This window comes from Elephantulus edwardii, unplaced genomic scaffold (genome assembly GCF_000299155.1).
Source record: "Elephantulus edwardii isolate Elephantulus edwardi_28Jun2011 unplaced genomic scaffold, EleEdw1.0 scaffold00024, whole genome shotgun sequence".
Classification (NCBI taxonomy): Eukaryota; Metazoa; Chordata; class Mammalia; order Macroscelidea; family Macroscelididae; genus Elephantulus; species Elephantulus edwardii.
This window is the reverse complement of record NW_006399774.1, coordinates 12,109,977-12,115,777: the sequence shown is the minus strand read 5'-3', so window position 1 is coordinate 12,115,777 and position 5,801 is coordinate 12,109,977. Positions and strand designations below refer to the sequence as shown.

The 5,801-nt window shown below is 50.2% G+C and overlaps 1 protein-coding gene across 2 annotated transcripts in view; it reads right to left on the bottom strand.

Moving 5' to 3' along the window:
* Positions 1 to 5,801, bottom strand: part of TULP4 (tubby like protein 4) — a 136,990-nt gene that overhangs the window by 71,566 nt on the left and 59,623 nt on the right. The window lies entirely within an intron of this gene.

Here is a 5,801-nt window from a genome sequence, read left to right as displayed (position 1 = left end):
GACTGCAGGGCTCAGTGTGCAGTCAGTGACGGTCACCTCCACGAGGGGACAGACTGCAGGGCTCAGTGTGCAGTCAGTGAGGGGGAACGCAGGCTCAAACACGCCCCGAGCACGGGGACAGCAGGGAATCAGCCATGTTTCACTCCAACACACATACCCCAATGGGACTGGGCAGGGTTTCAAGGAACCGTTTCGTATATGGCTATAACTTACACCACTGCATTGGAACCGACTCACAGCTGACCCTCTCTGTTGGGTTTCTGAAGCTGTAAGTCACACGGGAGGAGACTGTCCACCTCTCTCCTGAGGCGCAACTTCCTGAGAAGAGCAACTTCCGTGTTAACAGGGTGTCACCAAGGCTCCCCATGAATACAGACACTTCCCCAAAGGACGGATATCGTGAGGCATGAGAGCTGGATGGCCTTGTGGGGAAGAGCTGTGCTGCTGAATGCACACGGTTCAAATCCACCAGCTGCTCCGTGAAGAAAGGCAGGCAATCTCCTCCCATGAGATTTACGGCCTCTCAAAGCTGCTGGGGGGTCAGCTATGGGTCAGTTGCAGCTCAGTGGTGCATAACAACAACATCCACTGTGTCTGGTGAACAAATAATCTAAGAATCAGAACACCTGATAAAGACTGCGGCATCAGCAATGAAGAAAGGCTCGTTAACCTGAGGTGCGCGGTGACATAACCCTGCTTGCTGAACGTGGAGCGGACCTGAAGCGCTCACAGATGAAGATTAGACCACTGTCTTCAGGATCAATTACACTTCAGCAGAAAGAAAACAAAAATCCTCACAACTGGACCAATAAGCAACATCATGATAAGTGAGACCTTGACTGAAGTCAAAGATGTCATTTTATTTGGATCTAGAAACAGTGCTCATGAAAGCTGTGGTCAAGGAGAAGCAATGCACCAGGCCAATATGCTAACTACCCTCTTTACAGAGAGAAAGCAAAGATGCCACCTTGCAGACCCAGGTGCACCTGCCTCACCTCATGGTATTTTCAACTGCTTTATACACACGCAAAACTGGGCGCTGAAAAAGGAGACGGAGGGGAAACCAACGTATATTTCAAGTACAGTCCTGGCAAAAAACATTGACAGGGCTGCCAGAAAAGTGATCAAATCTGTCTTGGAAATGCAGCCAAGACTTCTCAGAAGCCAGGATGGTAAGCCTTCATCCCACACATTGCATGTCGCGAGTAGAGATCAGCCCCTCCAGACAAGGAGGGCATCTGTGAAAGGAAGACCATCGACGAGACGGATTTACACAGGGGCTGCAGGAACGGGCTCAAAGCCCAGCAGGGACCGTGGCGATGGCGCAGGAAAGGGCAGTGTTTCCTTCTGCTGCATGCAGGGCTCCTGGCAGTGGGAGTGGACCAGAACACAGCCACCCCAAAACAGCCCCAGCAAGATATCCGGACAAGCCCTCCTGCTGTCTCTGGGAAGGATTCACACCCCCACCCCCAGCCCCCGGCTAGCAGGAGACTGCACGTAATCAACTAAGTCTATCACTCGTCCACTTGTGACACTGCGTGAATGGTTTCCACAGTCTAACAAACAATGTAAACCGGAAGGAATGATGGTGAAGGACCTCAACACCACCATCAGCCATTGTCCCCACAGCCATCTTCTACTAATCCCACATTTGGTGTTCTGATGGCTTCCAGACATCACACAGTGGTCCCTATGGCTCAGGACAGAGCTGCTGGACATACAGTCACTATACATCACAGGCGACTCAATGGCACATAACAATGACATCCTATGGCCAGCTTGGAAGCAGGAGTGGCATCCACTTCCTAAAGAACATGCCTCTGGAAACTCTCTGAACTTTGATAAATGTTGATAGTTACAGAAAGGCTTCAGGCCTTTTGTTCATAGGGTCACTATGAGTCGTGCTCAACTCGAAGGCAGTTAACGACGACCACCTGCTCCCAGGACATGGCAAGCCGGTAGCAACCTCAGAAAGGGTGTCACCTAAGCTCACAGTTCCAAACAGCCTTGATTCACAACACTGGAGGCTGCCAGCACCTCCCGCATGATGGGCAGTCAAATCAGCTAGGCTCCCAAAATGCAATCGTTATCCATTTATGGATAAAAACGTAAAGAGTCTTGTGGCTCTTCTGAAAGTCTCTGCAGAACCGGAGAAAGCGATAAAGTTTCCATCTTTTACAGCGTGGAAATCACTCATCAAATCTAACCTAGCAGGTGGCTAACTGTGCTACAGCCAATTTCTGGAACAGAGATCCTCAAACGCCCTGAGCCATCCACGCCAGCTTCTCCTCCTTGCTCCCTGGGTCACTGAGATCCCACGTGGTCCTCACACAGCGCACGATGGCGCTTAGGTGTGGACCCCTGTTCCCCCACCCCCAAAGCTCTGGGCTGCTTGAGGACAGGGGCACAGGCTTGCCTATCTCTGATGACTGAGTCACAGTAAACGCAAACAGTGAATAATCATCACGCTCTGAAATAACACAGAAGTCATGATTCTTATTAAATTAGACCTCTAATTGTAAAACATACTGAAAATAGTTTTGAGTAGGTAATTCCAACTGTGGAGAATCTTTGAGCTGCAGCAAGCCTTTCCTGCCTGTCCGTGACAAGGGACTGAGCTTAAGGACAGCTCATGCCCGTGGACCCGGTTCACTGAACTGACCCAATGCCACACGTCCTCAGTGGCCACGAGAAAGGCACCACAGACACAGGCAGGGTGAGCAGATCCCGAGGCACTGGAGGGAAAAAAGGTCAAACCAACATCATCACAAGTTTTTCACTGACGTGAATGCACTGGGAAACTGTAAATGATACTTAGGATGATTGCTAAGAGCCAGTTTCACAGATGCCTTTCAGACCCCACACAGGCCTGGTCCAGGACTCACCATCTGCAAACGTGGGCTTTTGTGTCGTCCCAGAAGGCACGTTCCCCCTTACTGCAACCCTTCCCCACCCTGGCCCTCGATCACGAGCTTGCTCAGGACAGCTCCACAGGATGCAAACCTGCCAAACACACACCCTCCAGAGGGCACGGTCAGGGGTTCACTTGGGAACAGAGAACAGAGGCCATCTTTTTTTTTTTTGCCTTTGACATCCTTTGCCATGTATGCATTACACAGTGAACAGTAACAACAAAATTTATCTCTCTCTCTCTCTCTCTCTCACACACACACACACACACGTCCTCCAACATAAGTGTCAGTGACACTTCCAGACTGAGATGGACTAGGGAGGGGCCTGGAAATCTACTAGAAATCAGCCAATGAAAACCCTGAGGCTCACAAGGCACAGTCTACCTCCAATGAGGCCCGGTGTGCATGGGAGCAGACAACACTGGGCTCTGCTGTGCCTGGACCAGGAGGCCCTGAGCTCTGGTGTGTGTGGACACGCGGCCTCGGGTTCTGCTGTGCCTGGACCAGGCAGCCCTGGCTCTGCTGTGCCTGGACCAGGCAGCCTTGGGTTGTGCTGTGCCTGGACTAGTTGCCGGCACACACTATTCCTTCAACCTCCTCACCACTGACTTCTGGACGAAGACGTCAAGAAGATAAAGGCGGGCCCAGCACGGTCGTTAAATGGATCCAGCTGCTGCTCTTAGATGCCCCTGAGTCAGCCCTCAATGTCCGTCGACCCGGGAACGCTGTCCATCCCCATGCCCTCCCCATAGCTGCGTTAACAATCACAGTGATCTACAGAGACTGTGCCGGTTGGTTTTCCCAAGCAGGTGGCCATGCCTTTTTTCCTAGTCTGATTTCTTTCGGAGGCGATTTAGCATCATAGACACTAGTATGTCTCCCTGACAGATGGGTGGTGGGTGAACGTGAGGTGTGCTAGCTGGGCTCCATCCTGCCCTCCTGCATGGAAGGCGAGAAGTCTACCACTGACCCAGCACCCTCAGATAAAGAGCATCACTTCATCTTTCCACATGAGCTGAGCGAGCCCCTTTTCCAACCCACCTCCTGCCACTTATACCTCGACCTCAAAGGTACCTGTGCTTTGAAGACCAACAATGGTGGAGCTTCCAGTCACCGTGAGCCCAAATGTGCACACCTGGTGGGGGTCCCCCTGACATCCCCACACGTCCGTAGTTACTGCAGCTCCTGTGTTAGCAGCTCACCACCCACCCCCATCCCCAGAGCTTCTCCCTCCACAGACGGGGGACTGTGCTGCTGTGTGCCGCGTGGCAGGAGGAAGTCAATAGAACTTTCTTCCAGGTGAATAACATGCATTTCTGCAGGCTTCTGTGATTATCAATCACACGTTTTCTTTCCTTCTACTCAAACTATAAACGGAGGAGCCACGAAGGTGCTGAAGTTAGTCAAACGAGGGGGCATTATTTTCCACACTAGCTTTTTTTCAGATACAACTTACACAGATAGAATCCACCCATCTAAAGTGCAAAAGTAAATCATTTTAGTATATTCAAAGTTGGAGAAATATCATGGCCATAATTTTAGAACATTTTCACACCTTAAACGAAGTCCCCGCCATTTAACTCTCCTCGGTCCTCCCTCCTCCCTCCCTCGTCAACCTGCAAACCACTTTCTGTCTGGATCTTCTTCCTCTCAACTGCGCTCCGGATAAACGAACGGCACGCGTGTGGTCCCCTGTACCTGCTTCTGTCAGTGAGCAGTCCGCTCTCCAGATCCGGCAATGACATGCAGGCACAAGAGCCTGTGTGGACACGCATCTTCATTTCTCTTGGGGGGTGCACCTAGGAGAGGAACTGCTGGCTCAGAGGGTAACTCTACATTTAACTTTCGTGGAAATGCCATCTGCTTTTCCAAAGTGGCTGCCCTGTTCTTCGTTCCCGTCAGCAGCATACGAGGCTTCCGGTTTCCCCACAGCCTTGACAAAGCTTGTGATCACCTTTTTTATCACAGTCACACCAGCAAGTGTCGACTGGTATCTCACTTTGATTCTGGCTGCACTTCCGGGGTGGCTAATGATGCCCGCATCTTTTCAGCTGCATTTTCTTGGGAGACACGTCTAATCATCCGTTCATATTTGGGGGTGTCTTTTTATTGCCGAGTTGAGGAATTCGTTTTTAAATCCTCGTCAACACTGACTACATCTGCGGAAGACGTTAGCTCTTATTTCTAGTCTTCCTTCATTCACTCACTTAACTCAATTGTTGGCAAGAAGACCAAGAAGGAGACAGTCCAGAGACAACAGGGGAGATGTCCTCACTCAAAACTCTTTCTTCGTCCAGGGTTTCTGGCCAGTCCTGGGATTCAGGATCCAGGAACCCAGGACCATAGGCTGGAAGCGATCCACACCTGTGTCCATTCCAAATAAAGATGATCCACGAGGATGCTTAGATTCCAAACAGTACCATTAACAGTGCACACATGGGAGGCTCTGCTGAAGGTATCTAAAGAGGATTATAGCAACAGGGATGAGTCTAGAACAAATGATGCTGAATGATATAAAAATAAACTCCGATTCAATGCCATCAAGTCAGAACTGATTGATAGTTGACGCTCCAGAAGCTATTTTAAAGGCTTTTAAGAAGAAAGGGAGGAACCTGTTCCTCTTCCTCTTGTTTAGGCATTAGAGGATTCCAACTGTCAGAGAGGTACCACCTGTGGGTGAACAGTTCAATTCCCGCCCCCTGGGCCGGCCACCAGAGAGCCTCTGAGGATCTCCACAAAAGGACAGTTATGGTATAAGACCACTATTATGAGAATCCAAGGAAAGGCTTATACATACGCAGATTCAATGTTGGAGGATTAACAGAGACGGGAAGAGAGAGAGTAAAAATTGTAAATTAAAAAAGATCAGTCTAATGATGCTGAGTGAGG